Here is a 17,838-nt window from a genome sequence, read left to right on the forward strand (position 1 = left end):
CGCCCCATGGCATTGTCTAGTGGACGGCACCTGGAGAAGTCCCTCTCTGTGCGAGCAAATAGGTCGTAGGGATGTATGGGGCAGAATACGGTCCCGGAGGTAACTAGGTCCTGAGCCATGGAGCGCTTTAAAGATCGTAATCAAAACCTTGAAACGCACTCGATAGACCACAGGAAGCCAGTGCAGCTCGCGCAGGTGTGGTGTCACATGGGAGTACCTAGTGCTCCCCATAATCACCCGCGCGGCCGCATTCTGGACCAACTGTAGTCTCCGAGTGCATTTCAAGGGAAGCCCCATGTAGAGAGCGTTACAGTAGTCCAGGCGAGACGTCACCAGCGCATGGGTGACTGTGCGTAGATATAACTGCAGGCCTGACAGACTGGCTATAATCCAAGGTCACCCTCCCAACTTTCATGCCTAAGGCAGAGCTAGAATTCTGAGTCTCATGTTTAATTCATTATTCCACGACTTTCTCTCTTGTACAGTACAGAACATTATTTTAGATGTTTTGTTCATGTTTTTCTATTCTTGCTTCCTATTGGTTGCTTCTTAGGACTGAAAGTGATTGGCCTAAGTCACCCAGTTGGCTTTGTGCCTAAGGTGGTATCCCAGTTTCTAGCTTGATGCCTTAACCCTTACATATCCACCCAATTTTGAGTCAACTGTGAATGACCATTTGATAATGCAAATTTGAACAGCATTTCTTCTTTTTTTTATCCAGGTCTAAAGATGTGGAACAAGACCTAGAATTAAATCCTGTGATACTGTAGCTTCATTCACCTCCCATGTAGGATTTGGGCTTCTATTACCATCAACCTTAAGCAAAGGGTAAATAGTAAAGGACTGCTAAGACCTGCATTGCAAAACACATCTTGAAGTCCACATATCTTGTAGTTACCAGTGTTTGAAAACACTGATCTACTAGTTAGATCTGACCCTTCTTAGTTTTTCTACCTATTTTTTCAATATCAGCCAAGGTCATCCAAGGGCAATGCAGCATCTTCAAAGGTGTTAATAAATAGTTATGAAGGCAAAGAGTTTTACAACTTAATTGAAGCTGTATTTTGCTTTTATTTTCCAAATATGAGCTATGGATATGATTATCATTTTAAGGAGTTTGGGCCACAAATAAATAATATCATTTTGGAATGGAAGACTAAAAGCTGAGCCTTTCACAGCAACTTTCAAAACCAATTTTTAGACTTATCCTAAATTAGCAAGAGACCAGCTTTTTTTGCTGCGGCCATCAAGAGAAAGAGAAGCAAGGGTTTTGAGAGAGAGAGTGAGTTAGGGAGATACAGAGACATAGATTCACATTAATATTTATTTTGTTTTTGTTTTGGGCCCCTAAAATAAATGTTAACTCCTGGAAACTGACTGGACTAATCACCACAATTTTCTTGATAAGGTGTTTTGGAAGTAGTTTGCTATCATCATTGAATTTGCCAGCTTGCTAGAGCTGACAAAGAGTCACTAGTCCAAAGCCATCCTGCTGATTTTGTACCTAAAGTAGGTCTAGAAACAGTTGTCCAAGTTTCTTATCTTACACCTTAACTACTACACCAAACTGGTACTTTCAATATTTAGACAATGGCATTTTCATTTTACCCATTTTTTTCCAGGTATTGCACAAATGCATCATGGCAATATCATGTTTCTGCCAGGTCCTCACAATGTTGTTTCATCTTCTCCCTAATTCATTAGTAATTTGTCTTAATAAGTCTACACAATTGATATTTAAATAAATATTTTCTCTCAGGTTCAATCCGTATCTAGGGGAAGCCTCCAGAAGTACAAAAACTTGTTTCATTATACACCTGTCTGGGGTGAATGTAGGAAGACAGTGACTGGGAACAAAGGCATTTTTAAAAAATCCCATCCCTTTTTTATATACACATCACACATGTCTGAAACTCCGAGGACATCTCTACATCCCTTAGGCATTAAAGCTAACCAAGTGATTTTGGGCCGGTCCCTGTTGCTCAGCCAACCTACCTTACAGGGTTGTTGTGCGAAATAGGTGGGAGGAATATGAAGTATGTTTGCTACCTTGAATTATATGTGCTAACTCTAAAAATTTCCATAAGCATTCTGTTTTCTGTGGGTTGGAAAAAACGCCGGTAATCAAAATAAAAAAAAAATTAATGGCCAAAGACCATGCATTACGCTCCATACTTCTGCGGAGGAGTAAATAATTGCCAGAGGAATTCTGACTACTCAGATCTCGTTTCGCTAGCCAAGAGAAGTCGAATGGCGTGCCAAATAATGGATGCGATTACTGGAAAAAAGCAAGACGAAACCCCGCCTCTTTGAGAACAGCCAATAGCAACCGCAGCCTTAGCAGAATCTGGGCGGCGCTGGCGGAACCTTCCTTTTGTTACTGCATTGAGAATCCAAAGACAGAGACGGGAAGACCGAAGCAAGTATTCAGAACTTTGAAATGAGCCCGAAGCGATCCGAGCATGTCTGGGGCTGTTTCCTGCTTCTTAATTAAAAAAATAAGGTACATCTCCTGAAATCTTTCTTGCATTTCTCTTCTTTCCCTCGGTTCGCCTGCGAAATGGTTTTAAGGTAGCGAAATGCTATTTTGGTCTACTTAGCCATGCTTGAATCGTCACATAATACAGTTTCCTTGGTGGGGTAAGGAAGCGAAGGAAGGGATTGGTTTTTCCTCCAGCTTGGGTACGAACCTTTTAAGTTCTTCTCCGTTGCAAATATTCTTCCACTGTAACGCGTTCATTTTTTAAACATTGCCTCTTGCCCGGGGACGATTGATGTTTAGTGGTGCTGGTATTCCTTCCTTGTAATAAATACCTTGGATGCCGTTCGGGAAGGACCCCGGGCGAACGTGAGGAATTCTGAAAAGTCGTGTTTCTTAAAACCTGACCGGTTTTTTTTTTTTTACATTAAAAGAACGAGTTTGCATGTGTTTGTGGTGTAAAGCCCAAGAAATTATGGAAAGTAATTCATAATTAGATCATATGATTAAGAAGAGGTGAAGGGATTAGTTCATTGAACTAAAAATTTGAGTTTGCACAAAGCGCAACCTTTTCTATATTTAAAATATCTGGGTCTCTTTGGACTTAAATTTAAACCCACCTACGTTTCAGGCTAAGCATCTTTTCTTCTTAACTTTGGAAAAGGCGGCACAGTTAGAGTAAATCATCCTTGCACACAGAAGTCTTATCCCGCCGGCAGGTTGACAGGTTCTTTGGTTTGTTCCCAGTGGGTATCTGCCCGCCCGCATCATATCGCCCCTTGCCACCTGTCCTAGAAACGCAGCTTACTGACATCATGGAAACACCCCGCCGCCCAGGAAAGCGCATGCAAATGCTATTCGCTCTAACGATTTCATTTGGTCAAAACAACTGTCAATCAATGGAAACGATTCTCTGCCCCTTCTGAAAGACCCCCTTGGAACCGAAATGGGACGAGCTCAAGAAGCTCCACCCTATTTCCACAGGTAGCGTTGCTTAAAGTGAATATATTTCCGTTTCTCGCTCCCGTCCGCCCTGTTCTTTGCTTTTTAGCTTTGGCAGCTTACTCAGAGGAGGTGAAAAGCCTCTTGGGTGTTACTCTTTCCGCGCTAAAGATACAACAGCTTTGAGAAAGCTTATACTTGTCTAACCTATGTTTCAAGTTGCTGCCAGATCTCAGGTAAGAACAAATTTCAGGAAAGCTTGTTATTCCAGGTAGATTTTATTTTTGAATGTTATAAGGGGCAGGAAAAAACTTTTAGCGGTCTGCATTTTGTACAACTTTAATGTTTCTTTCCTGTTCAGTTTTTTATGCTTCCCTCTATTCATTTTGTTTTGTAAAAGTAGTTTTATAAATAGTTTTGCTCATGCACAGATAATTCTATATATATATAGATATAAACAAGGCCAGAAACTAAAGTGAATTCCTTTAGATTGATAACAGGGTACTGTACCTCTAAATGCAAAAAGTAGATTACTTCCATGATTTAATCAGGTTTTGAAGACTTTTTCCTTCTGAGCGGAAGATTACTGGTCTAAATGGTGAGGTTAGAGCCAATAAATTGGTGCTTTTTCTTCTGATATAACATGATTTATTACATGTTTAGGGAAGTCATATTGCAGATTATGAAACGTCTGGGCAGGGGCTAATAGAAGCTGTAATATCTCTGGAAAACATTAAGCTGCTGTAGGAGAAAACTGCCTAAGTAAATTAATGTTTAAGAGTGTTTAAGAACCTCTGCTGAAAATCACCCCATTCATCCTAATAGCCATGAAGACATGGATTGTCAACCAGGATAGCAGTTAATAAGACAGCTGTTTCAGGGCTGATCTAGCCATCCAGAGGTCCATCCTTCAAGCAGTAATTTTAAAAGTGTTTGTAGTATTAAGTGTTGTGTGCTTTGTTTTTAAACTACCATAAATACATTACCCTTTCCAGAAAAAAATGAGCGTATTTCTTGGAAACAAAGCCCATCTTATATCTCAAATTCAATAATGTATTCCCAAAATACATCATTGATGGGCACTTGTGTTTATCTCAGTGGTTTCTTATTTCTTGACTGCAAAAAGGCTAGGCAAAATTTTATATGAGGCATGAATGCCCCATACTGACAAAGCCACTTGTGAACTGTATATGTATCATCAAAAATCTATGAAATGGCTCACATGCACCAAAAGCAATCTGTGTTTTTTACCTGCCAAAGAGTGCTATGAAGTCAATATTCATGTATAGTTTCTTGTTTTACAACCGATCCATCAAAAAAAGATATAAGCTAATTTATTTTTAGGTTCCCCATTTTCTTAGGCCAGTTTGCATCAAACCATCATGTTACAACAAAAACATAACTAAAATGGAAAAAAGAACTTTTTCTTTACAAAGACTTTTTTACAATTAGGAAGAATGTGGGAAATAGTTGATATCAGAAGACCTGGAAATTCGTTGGAATTTCAGGAGGTCTAAGTCTCAGAACTTCTGAAAAGTGAGTTTTAAAGCATCCAACTAACCGATCAGTGCATCTGTAACTTAACAGAGGCAATTTTAATTGAAATTTTAATGCAAATAGTGGGCTGGGGTAAGGAGAATTACATGAAGGGGAATATATTTCATGTTGGCCCTTACACTGAGAAATTTTATGCCTCTTATATTACTCCACAAATTCAGAATAAGATATTTTCAAGCACAATTTAAAATTGCCATTCTGATTGAGTCTAAACTTTTATTCAGTTTATTGTGGTTCTGTATAACAAACATAGATGAGTTTTTTAATAAGTGTGAGGCTAGTCATTAATCCATCACAATATCTCTCTCACCAAAATTTTAGTGTAGTGTTTTGGGGATCAAGATTGTAAATAAGAAGAAAGAATGTGTTTCCTTAGGCTTAATACACCCCTTTTCTTTCAGAACTCTTCTTTAAATGTTCGGTTCCTCAGAGGTATCATCATCATGCTCCTTTAAGCACTCACAGGCTAGGTTAAAAAAATAATTTTGACTTAAAATTATATATTTGCAACAAGATGCAAATATATGGATGTGTTGTTTCCCTGATTTGCTTATAATATTAGCTTTTATTTAGAATTGAAACAAGTTTCAATAAACATGGCCAGCGTTTTTGCATTTGCAGTTTTCAAGAGATTTAGATTTTGAACATTATCCATACAACTCATACTAACATTATTAAAGATACAGTTTCTGACATTATCTTGTTTCATCCGCTACTTCATATAGATTTTCAATCATTTTGAATGCTTCCAGAAGATTGTAACATAAATATTTCTCTCTGTTAAAATCCAGTTGATATTAGATTAATTGCTTTATTAATCCTGTGTTTCTAAGAATTAATCTTATATTGCTGGATATATTGGCAGGGGGGATGCTTGTGGAAAGGTGACTTTCCTTGGAAGAATTCAGCAGGGAACAACTTCTGATTTTGGCCTCTGACTGTGTACCATGGAAATAACAATGGGCAACCAGCTAGCTATTGACTCTAACTTCAGAGGTTTTAAGAATAATTGTATTTTTCCTACTTGCAGAAAGTGCTGCTGGATTAGATACTTTGGGGATTTGATGCATTATTTCCTTCTCCTTGTGGGATACTATATTATGAGGAGGATTAAGAAGTAATTAAATTCAGTTATTTGGATATTGTTTACAAAGCAGTATAGAATAATTTCCTAGTCACTCTTAAATTCTGGCATCCCTGCTTGAAATCTTTCAAGCTGACTGGTATTGGGTGCCTGCTTTGCACAACGTAGTTCAGAACTTGCAGTAGTGTTAAATGTAACTATAACAGTAACTTTAATGGAAATGAAAAAAGGAACAAGGAATGTTAAAACTTTTGTTTTGAATGTTAAAGAGCCCAGCATTTTCAGGTAGAAAATCAAATATGTAAAAACTATGAAAAGTTTCTGCTAATTCTTATAGGGAAGTAGAACAATGAACTCATTGTGCTGCAGTTTTCATATATCCTTGGCTCAAATGACAAATTCCAGGCAACAAAGTTTACTTGTTTTTGGATTATTAGCATATGTTTAAGATTATTGCAATATTGTGTTATGTGCTTTTCTTGAGTATGAAAATTGTAGGAGAAAATACTTACCTTTTAACTTCCATTGATAGCTGCAGATTCCCAAAACAATGATTCTAATTGCTCTGTTTCAGAAGAGTTTATACATTGGATGTTTACTGCCAAAGGGATGAATAAATGAAGTATAAAACCTGTGGTGATCTTGAGTTTCTTTCTAGTTGTACTTCAAGTAATTTAATTACCATATTATCCAACTTAATTTCTCCCTGTTATATTGTTCAACAAGGCCTCCAAGGCCTCATTTATTTTGATCAAAAATCTATGTAACAACCCCCCTCCCTCCCAATATATTTACACATTGAGTTGTGGGAGAAGGAAATCTAAACATTGTGTAGTTCATATGGCTTGCATTTTAGACTTATTATGTTGTGGCCGTTGCCCATCACAGTTGTATTCTTTTAAAAAGGTTTGTGGGTGTCCTGTAATTTCCTTTAAAACCCATTCTTCCTCAATCTGCTGCCTTTCAGATATGTTTAGATTGCGGACTGTAGCAAGCTAATGAATGCTCACCTCTTCTAATAGTCTTTACAATCCTCAGAAATAGACTACAATGATTTGCAAACCTAGCCTAAGACATGAATGATCTATAGAAACTAATACGGTTGTCACATCTGGCACACCAAAATTCTTGTATTGAAAAGCAGGGAATTTGCTTACTATCAAAACAGATCACAAATATTTCTCCTTCTTCCTGTCATAAAAGTATAACAGAATTTGCTTCCATTTCTTGACTATTGGAACCAGCTGCTGAGGAATGCAGTGTCTACTCTTCCTATTGGTATGGTTGGTATTGTAGGATACATGCACAACAGGATTATATTGTTTGAGCTGAACTATGTCTAGTTTGTACTTGTTATATTTTTGTGTCTGAACTTTAATGATTATCTGATGCTTTCACAATGCCAGATTATGTTTCATAGGTTTGTGTAGCATTATTGCCTATGTTGTAAGGGAAAAATTGCTCAATGAAAACATTGCACTGAGAATAAAATAATCTAAGGGAAGGGCAAGAAAAACAGTTGCAACTGTGGTAAACCCACATATTAACTGCTTGCACAGGAAATATAGATGCCTGAAATGAAACTGATTTTTTTTTAAAAAAACCACTGACTTACATATAATTTTTTAAGAGACTGACAAAACATTTGCAAATTATAGTACTATTTGTAAGACAGGATTTGTCTGTTAAAAAAATAGTATCTCAATAAAGCTGTGAGCCTGCATGTCAAAACATTAAATGTATGCATCAGTAATGTGTACTTCCTAAATTTGTTTGCCTGACTTAGATGAAATTATTACAGTATTCCAATCATGTAATTTTTTCCCAATAGCTTAACATCCCAAGCTGTAGAGGGAGAGAGGATTGTAATATTGATAGTTTTTCTATCAACTTAAAAGCAGATTTCATAACATATAACACAGCCTTCCTTGATCCTATGCCCTGCAGAAATGTGCTTGCTGGGATTATGTTGCAGTGCAATAGCTCTACAAAGCTATGCCGTGGAAGAAGACTTTATTAACAGCCTCCATACTGAATGACAGTTTGTTATATAGTCATCCTGCCTTCAAATTCCAGCTGTATGGGAAATTGAGGCAATGTTACTTCTAGCATTTATAACCCATCCTTCCTCATGGAGGTCAGTCATCACAACAGTATCCATAACAAATCTCAGTGACATCAAAATGACAATGTGTGCATTGCAACATCATTTAAACCAGCTTAATACTGGCATTACAACATCTGATACAAGTATATAATTTGCATCATTTTCAGTTTGTCAATGTATATCAATATATTTGTTTTCATACTATCTACATTTATTATTTGAGACAGTGTTCAGTTGTAGTAACAACAAAGACAGCCATTTCTATGAAATAAACATACTTCCAAAGCTCTCTTAAAGACAAAGAAGTTTTATGTGTCTCTGAAATCCATATGTTCCAAAGAGTGAGGGCTGCTCTTAATAAAGCGTCAACAAGCCACAATTTCTCACTCCTTCTCTGTGTTGGGGCCCTCAACATAATAAACACCCTGAATTGGAAATGCAAACAGCCAGTGATTCATTCAGCAACATGCCATCCTTGGCCCCCTGTGAATGTTGTGTCATAAAAGTAGTTCTATTGAATTTAATCAGCAGATTTGTGAGTTGAACTCAATAAAAGGGAGAATAGACATGGGATACAATGAATGTATGCTCGGGTATGATATGCTTGATTATAACATACAATTTATGGTAATTTGTTGCCATTTTTGAATTATTCTCTAAACAATAAAAATGAATGGTGATTCTACTTACTTTTTATATATAACCAATAATGAACTTTACTGATGAACTTACTTTAAAATAATATCTCATCATCCAAATCAAAACAGCTGCCAGTCCAATATAATGTTCATCATTACATCATTTTATCATGTTAGATGTATAGATCTTTTTGTGTAGTTGGGAAAAAACAGCTAGAATTATCTTCCAGGTTTATTTTTTCAATGCTTGATTGCAAATGACTGTAGTTTTTCAGGTGCCCTTCAGCTGCAGCTCTTACCTGTGCCAGAGATACTTTTCCATGATGCACTCCCATATGTTTGCCTGTATGGGAATGCACTTTATAAGTGGCTCCCATGTGACTGAAGGCAGCCTCTTTATAATGTACAGATTTTACATTTAAGGTGTTATTTTGCTCTCCATTAAGATGCTTGTGTGTTTAGTTCTTTGATATTTCTGTCTAGTTTTCCAAGCAAATTCCTGGTTTGGAAAAACTTTTAAATGTGGCAGTGATTTAGTTGATGTAGACAAGTAACAGTATATAATTTATGGTGTCCTACTTCACTTCTGGTTATATCTTTAAAAGTTGCTATTAACAGTGTGTATATAATTTATGCTGTTCTTAATTTCTGGCTATATCCTTTTAAAAGCAACTATAAACCAACAAATGAATGGGAAACTCAATTAGACCAGAAATGTTACATGTCATAAATACACTTTATCTTGAAATGACAGATACCCAAAAAGTCATTTATACTACTTGACCCAAGTGCAGTTCCTGTGATTTTAATTAAAATGATCTGGAGTAAATGGATTGTGGATTACAGCCCAGATTTGCAGGACTACTACTATATGAGTTGAAGTTAAGCCAACCCTCTTTCATAAGCAGATGGAACAAAGCACTGAGTTTCTGATCTACTTGACATTGAAAAGTAGTATAAGTTATTTTATAGGACACATAAAACTTAAATATGCACTATTAATTTGAGGCCACTTTGTTAATAGTGGATGAATCTTTTGATCGTATGAAATAGTGTAGGGATACAAATAACTAAATGTGTAGTTTTGGAATGAAATACTGAAAATCAAGATAAGACTGCAGGCTTATTGCCACAATCTGAAGCATGCCTAATAAACTGCGTGATCCTGATTTCCTCAAGTTCATTACTCGGAATTATGACATCCAAAGGGTTTGTGGTGTTTTAGGTGCAGGGAACTACTAGAAAATCTGTTGCTGGAACTTTTATCTTTGTTTCTCCATTTTTCATCACTTCTTTTTGAGAGTTGCTGCTCTGCTAAGCAAATGAAAGAGCTTGTCCAGCATGTACTTTTAGCTGTGTTGGTTCTTCCTTGCAAGTCTATAAGGCATCTTATTTTAACAAACAGTTTCTAAGGGGAAAAAAAGTGGCATTTTGTTATTGTTGTTAACATGCCTCTCTAGTTTCTGATATTACAATATTCTATTGATCATACTTGTGGGTTGAAGCAAATAATTATTAATAAATTAATAAATACACTTTCTGACTTTCCCCTTTCCTTCCTTTATCTTCATGAGAACTAGTGATGGTGTTCCCTGAGTACATTTACTCAGATTACATTCGTGATCCAGAACCACATATCTTTTATCCAACAATTCTCTAGCAATTCCTCCTATTGCTCAAAACCATTCCCTCGCCCCTCTATAAATATAAATGATAAGGTTCTGGATGGGACTTTTATTGCTGAAACATTATATGAAATGCATAGCCATTTTTAAAAAAAATCTGCTGTTTTGTAAATATCATAATAGTACTAATTCTTAGTATCGGGCTTAAAATAAATTTTCAGAATTTTAAATATTGAGAATGGGGAAACTCTATTCAAATCTCATTTTTCAAATTTTCTTTTGGGTATAATCTATATCATAACTATAAAAGATAATATGAAGCAACATTTGCATTCTCCATACCTTGTCATGAAATTATGATTTAACCAGTGACGTGCAGTCAGGTGAGGCAAGTGAGGCACAGCCTCACCGCTCTCATCATGATAAGAAAAAAAATGTAAAAGGAAAAAGCTGAGCTAGTTGCTGCCTCACCATGGATGACTCTGCTTAACTGTTAAAAAAAGCTTCTAAAAAGCGCCCTCTACTATGAGGCAGGAGAACTGCATGCCTCATCTAGTCTGACTTTAGGCGTTTTATGAGCAGAGTTAAGCAAGGGTGAAAAGCCTAAAAATTCCTGACGTAGGTGAGGCACGCAGTTCTCCTGCCTCATAGTAGAGGGCACTTTTTTAGAGGCTTTTTTAAAACAGTTAAGCAGAGTCATCCACGGAAGCCAGGCAAAGAGCCATGCTGTAGCACACACACTTTCCCCCAGCCTCTTTCTTTTGGAAGGCTCAGATCGGCTCCCCTCCAGCTTCTCTGCCTCTCCTCTCACACCAGCCTGCCAGCAAGAGGTGAGTGGGTGGGCTTTATTGCGTTCCAGGCATTTCCCACCCAGACAACAGGCTGCATTTGTAATGGTGGAATTGTTTGGGGAAGGCAGCAGGGGAATGGGGGGAATAGCAGAGGAGCTGCTTTCAAGTCACTGGAAAAGATATCCAATTAAACTTTTGTGTGTGTTGTGTTTGTTTGAGAGTGAGTGAGAGAGGGAAGGGGTTAGGAGATAGTCCAATCCAACTTCTGTGTGTGTATGTGTGTGTGTTTGAGAGAGGGGGAGGAAGGGAGAGAGGGAGGAAGGAGGGGAAGGGAGAAGAAAAAGAAAATGAAAAAAGGAAACTTATTTCGCAAAGGAGAAAAAAAAATGCTGTCGTTTTAAATCGGAACTGAGCATGCCTGGCTGTGGAATTCTGGGAGTTGAAGTCCACAAGTCTAAAAATATTTGAAACCCACCACTGTGTCAGTGCCTCACCAGCCATAAACCTCACCGCACGTCACTGGACTTAACTATGATTTAATAAGGAAAATCAACTTTCAAGCATAGTTTATTAAGATCTATTAACTATAACACAGTTAAAGACAATTCATAATTCAGATTACAGATAGGTACAATAATTCTAAAAGTTAGTTGAAAATTGACAGCTTTTGATAATTCATGTTACTTAAAGAGAGTATGGTCTTCCTCCTTTCTTTCCTCCCTCCCTCCCTCCAATCTGGACAAGAAAAAAGAGGAGAAAAGTGTGAAATCTTTTTTTAAATATTTTTTTTATTTTTTATTTTCAAAACAAACACAACACATCCTTCTTTACATACTGTAGAAAGTGTATCAGTTGATTACAAAAAGGCCTATGTGCATCTCTTCCACAGTCAACAAACATAATTCATATTAACTCAAGTATTTTAACTCAGATATTTATACATGTTATCATCATCATATCTCCATTTTCAATTTGACTATAATTGTTTAAACGTCCATCATAAAATATACCAAGATTTAATACATAACCACATACTGGCATTTCATTTACTATTTCTAAAATCCTCCAATAACACTGAATCCTTATGTCCTATTCTAGCTAAACATCCATAATGTTTAATAACAAAGTTTTCTAATCCTCCTTTCCAAATCACTGTTTACAATTTACATCCAGTTTCCTTATGTTGTACCCATACCTGTATATACTTTGTTATCATTATCCCTCCTTTATTTAACTATGGCCTGCATCATAACATTTTCCCCCTAATTATCAAGACTTAACTGTATCTAATAGTTCTTTTTTTATTAACTTTTATATATAATCCAAAAGGATTTCTAATCTTCCTTTCATGGATACCATTCAATAGTCATAGTCAATTATTACTTACTATAACACTACACATTGTATACATTATTATCATTATCAATTATTTATTTAACTATATCTATTGTCACTAAATTCACTAAGTTTAACTAGTTTTAAATTATACTCTTCCATCTATCAACCTGTATCTTTCCAGTAGCAAAACAGTCTCATATCTTCTGCCATTTGTGGTGTCAGTCCTTTAATCATCTCCTTAATCAACTTTGTATGGACTCCTCTTAGCAACTCCTTGCTTATAAAATCTCTCATGTAATTTCGATGCATTTCTTCTGTTTCCTTAATCAGTTTATCTTTGATTGTTGGTAGTGTTATCAATGATATTGGTAATAAAATTTCTGTCTTTAAATCCATAAATTATTTTGTTTTTTCTTCTTCTGTATCTTGCCATCTGGGGTAGATTTCTCCTCCATTTAATTCCTCTTTCAGTATCCCACTTTTTCCATTTTCAGAGACAAACCAATCACCATAAATATCAGCAATTTTAATTTCTTTATATTCATTTTCCTCTTCGATTTTTAGAATTTTAACCACCACTTTTTCCACCTGATAAACATCTCCAACTTCTTCATCATATTTTGCTGCTAAATGCTCTAAGTCTTCCAACTTCTTCTCTATCCTCTCATATGTGTTTGATAATTTCTGTATTTCTGAGAATATCTTTTGCAGACTTAAAATTTCTTTCTGCTGTTGAAATTGTGCCATTATCTCCAGCTAACAAGCACTGCTGCTCTATCTTGGAAGGTTTTAACAAGATTAAGCATAGATTAACAATAATGTTTTATTTTCACCTTTCTCTAGTTAAAGATTTACTTCAAAGGGACATCTGTATGCTTTTCTTCTTATCACTCTCTCTATAAATAAGCAGTGACACCTTGGAATTCCAAGCCAGGATAATCAGTGAGAAAAGTTGGGAGTATTTGTTTCCAGTACACAAACCTCCAGCCTCCGAGTAGCAGTGTTATTGTTGCAATTTTCTTTGTTTCTTTTTGTATCTTTTTTGTATTTCAAGTTTTTAAAAAAGTCCGATTCTTGAATGAGTTAGAAGAACACCCACAGTAATGAAAGAGGAGAATTTTAGTTCATAGGTTACAAAGAATAATAAAAGAAAAAAAATAGAAGAAGAAAACTTAAGCCATTCGTTTTAAAAGGCTTGCATAAATTCCATCCATGAAGATAGCATTTAAAAAGTAAGCTAACCCACTGTCCACTGTCCTCCTTGGAGGAGGAGCCAATGTCATGATGAGACGATGTGCAATCTCAAAGCTCTTGAGATCACCGTCAATACTTTTGCAGCTGGCTGATCCAAACGGACCTAAACCGTCCCGCAGGGATGGTGAACAGGAAGAATACGTCTTACTGATTTCAGGGACATTGCAAAGTCCCTGATCTATCCAAGAGAAGTTCTTCAAACTGGCGACAAAAAATCCAGCCATTAGGCTGATGAAGTCGGGCGGCTCCAAAACGGAAGGATATGGAAAGAGAAAGTGTTTCCAGCTGGTGAGGCATTTTTACCATTTTAAAAGAGACTGCCTATAAAAAACTTAAAATTAATTTAAATTGGAGAACAGAAGAAATAACTGGCAGAATTAAATTTAGAAAAGTGTGAAATCTTGATGTTTGTCTAGGACAGTGATGGCAAACCTATGGCACATGTGCCACAGGTGGCACACGGAGCCATTTCTCAGGGCACGCATGCGCATGCTGGCCAACTGAGTTCATCCTTTTTTAAAGCCATTTTTCACCCTCTCCAGGCTCCTGAGGCTTTATAGGAGCCTGGGGAGGGCGGAAAGAGCCCCCTGACACCCGGAGACCCTACGGAGGCTTCATGAGCTTCTCTGAAGCCCCCAAAGCGCAAAAAAAAGGCCCTATGGGCAAACCGGAAGTTCGGGAACGGACTTCCTGTTTGATTGGAGGGTCATTTTGACTGCTCCAGAGGCTTCAGGGGAGCCTCTTGAAGGTCCCTGAAGCCTTCAGAGCACTTAAAACGACCCTCCGAGCAAACCGGAAGTGACTTCTGGTTTGCTCGGAGGGTTGTTTTGACAGCTTCGGAGGCTTCAGGGAAGCCTCCTGAAGGTCCCTAAAGCCTCCAGAGGGCTTCCGGGGGGGGCAGGGGAGGCTGTTTTTGCCCTCCCCATGCTCCTATAAAGCCTCTGGAGCCTCAGGAGGGCGAAAAAAGCATGCAAAAATGGGGGGCGTGCCTGTAGTGCGCGCATGCGCACTGGGGAGTGTCGCACATTGCATTATGGGTGCGGCACGCCTGCATGCGACTAAAATCTAAAAGTCATAGGGTTATCAGTGCATGTAGCATAGATGTTTGTGCGGGTAAGATGATAACTCCTGCTGTCAAGCAAAACCAAGCATTTAATAGTGAGTGGCATAACATGTGCATGAATCATACAAGTTGAAAGAAAATAGGGGCAGTCAGGGATAAAACAGGTTATGTAAACAGTAAACACAGGGTCAATCAAAATGGACTCAAATATTATTCACCAATGCACAGAGTATGAGGAATAAACAGGGTGAATTAGAAATTCAAGTAAATGATACGATATTGTATCTGCCCTCATATACTTGAATTTCTAATTCACCCTGTTTATTCCTCATACTCTGTGCATTGGTGAATAGACATTTGAGTGCATTTTTATTGACCCTGTGTCACAGACCCTGTGTCTGTGCCATTAGAGAAACTTGGTGGGATGAAACCCACAATGGAACATACAGCTAGAAGGATTTTAATTATTTAAAAGAAATAGACCAAATAAAAGAGGAGGTGGAGTTGCACTATATATAAGAAATAACTACCTCTGTACAGAAATAGAGCACAACAATGATGAGAACTATCTTGAATGCATTTGGGTCAATATTAAAGGTTGGGGGGGGGGTGGAATGACATTGCCATAGGTCTATACTACAGACCACCCAACCAAGCAGAGGAAGTAGATGAACTTTTTGCTAGTCAGCTAACTAAGATATGTAGGAAACACACCACAATAGTAATGGGGGATTTTAACTACCATGACATCAACTGGGAAACAAACTCTGCACCAAGTGGAAGATCCAACAGGTTCCTAACGAACCTAGCAGACAACTTTGTTTCCCAAAAAGTAGAGAAGGGAACAAGGGGATCGACCATATTAGACTTAATTCTCACTAACAGAGAGGAAATGATAGAAGGTGTTGAAGCCATAGGAACCCTGGGGGCAAGTGATCATGCAATATTGGAATTCAACATTATCCAAACACGAGTAGTAGAACAAAGTCAAACGAGAGTCTTGGACTTTAAGAGAACTAATTTCAATAAACTTAGAGAGAGCTTGGGAAAAATTCCATGGATGAGAATCCTCAAGGGGAAACAACTCAAGAAGCTTGGGGAATTGAAAAATGAGATTACAAAATCTCAATCTAGCACAATACCAATGAAGCACGTAGTCGGTTGGGAGACCGGGGTTTTTGGTCATTCCCGGTCGTTTGTACCAACCCCTGCATACTAGGTGGTCAGGATCTACAGACCCAAGGCCTGAGACTGCTGTTATGCAATGCGAGGTCCGTTGTCAATAAGGCCCCCCTCATCCACGATCTAATTTTGGAGGGGGACCCGGACCTCGCCGGAATAACCGAGACCTGGTTGGGCCACGAGGGAGGTCTACCCCTTGTGGAAATGTGCCCTCCAGGTTATCGAGCATTTCACCAGCCTCGGGCCCAGGGAAGGGGCGGTGGGGTAGCAGTGATTATCCGGGAAGACTTAGAGCCGAGAGAGTTCACTGTGCCGCAGACATCCGGGTGTGAGTCCCTCGTCGTGAGATGGGGCCCAGGGAGGCAGTTGGGCCTGCTGATAGTATACCTGGCTCCTCGCTATACTTCAGCGGCCCTGCCCGAACTCCTTGAGCTGATCTCATCGGTGGCGGTTGAGACCCCCAAACTTTTAGTGATGGGGGATTTTAATCTGCCGTCGATGGGAGAAGCGTCTGAGGGGGTTCGGGAGTTCATGGCTTCCATGACAGCCATGGACCTGACCCAGTTAATTCAGGGCCCTACTCACGAGGGAGGCCACACCCTGGACCTTGTTTTTGTCTCTGGCCAGTGGACGAGTGATCTGGGAATAGGGGATCTAGACACTATTCCCCTGTCATGGTCGGATCACTCACTTCTCCGGCTGGACTTCCCTGGTGCCACCCCCCGCCGCGAGGAGGCGGAACTGGAAGGTATTAGATGGTTCCGCCCCAAGCGCCTGATGGAACCGGATAGGTTCCAGACGGAACTTGGGCCACCTACTGTGGACCTGACCCGCCCCCGAGTGGAGGACCTGGTAGACGCATGGAATAGTGCGACTACCGGGGCCCTAGACCGGGTGGCGCCTTTGCGGCCTCTCTTGCGGCGACGAACCACCCTGGCACCTTGGTTTACCGAGGAGCTAGGGGTGATGAAACGCCACAAGAGACGCCTAGAGAGTCGTTGGAGATCCTCCCGTTCCGAATTTGACCGAGCACAGGTACGAGCATATTTGAAGACGTACCTTGTGGCATTAAGAGCGGCCAAACGTCAACATTGTGCCGCTCTTATTGCGTCTGCAGATAACCGCCCTGCTGCCCTGTTTCGGGTGACCCGTTCCCTCTTGTTTGAGAGACCACGGGAAGCCCCATTACAGGGCAGAGCAGAGGAGTTTGGGAATTATCTACAGGATAAAGTCGCTCAAATCCGGATGGGATGGACCCCTTTCAGTGATCCAGTAGAGACGCCCGTTGCGAGTCTTGAGGGACCGCTTTGGGAGGAGTTCGACTCGGTTACCATCGAGGATTTGGACAGGTTGCGTGGACGTCTGCGACCTACCACATGTTTATTGGACCCGTGTCCCTCCTGGCTTGTACTGGCATCCTGGGAGGTTACGCGCGACTGGCTCCTGGGCCTGGTGAACGCCTCGCTGGGTGAGGGTTCTCTACCGGCCGCCTTGAAAGAGGCGGTGGTGAGGCCCCTGCTCAAGAAGCCTTCCCTGGACCCAACGGACCTAGTCAATTATCGTCCAGTCTCCAACCTTCCTTTTTTAGCGAAGGTTGTAGAGAGTGTGGTAGCACAGCAGTTCCCACGTCACCTGGAGGAAAATGATTATCTAGACCCGCGCCAGTCCGGCTTCCGACCCGGGCACAGCACAGAGACGGCCTTGGTCGCATTGGTTGATGATCTCTGGAGGGCCAGAGATAGGGGTTGTTCCTCTATCCTGGTCCTATTAGATCTCTC

At 39.3% G+C, this 17,838-nt stretch overlaps 1 protein-coding gene across 3 annotated transcripts in view; it reads left to right on the forward strand.

The window, feature by feature from the left end:
- Window positions 1-2,352: 2,352 nt before the first annotated feature.
- Window positions 2,353-17,838, forward strand: part of OSBPL3 (oxysterol binding protein like 3) — a 111,889-nt gene continuing 96,403 nt past the window's right edge. The window contains exon 1 of one of the 3 annotated variants that reach the window (XM_081932913.1): window positions 2,353-2,503. The gene's annotated coding sequence lies outside the window, so the exon portion shown is untranslated. Of the gene's footprint in view, window positions 2,504-3,470; window positions 3,658-17,838 lie in introns of those variants that run through there. The other 2 variants (XM_081932912.1, XM_081932914.1) reach the window with 2 other exon arrangements.

This window comes from Natrix helvetica, assembly GCF_964273705.1.
Source record: "Natrix helvetica genome assembly, chromosome: Z".
NCBI lineage: Eukaryota > Metazoa > Chordata > Lepidosauria > Squamata > Natricidae > Natrix > Natrix helvetica.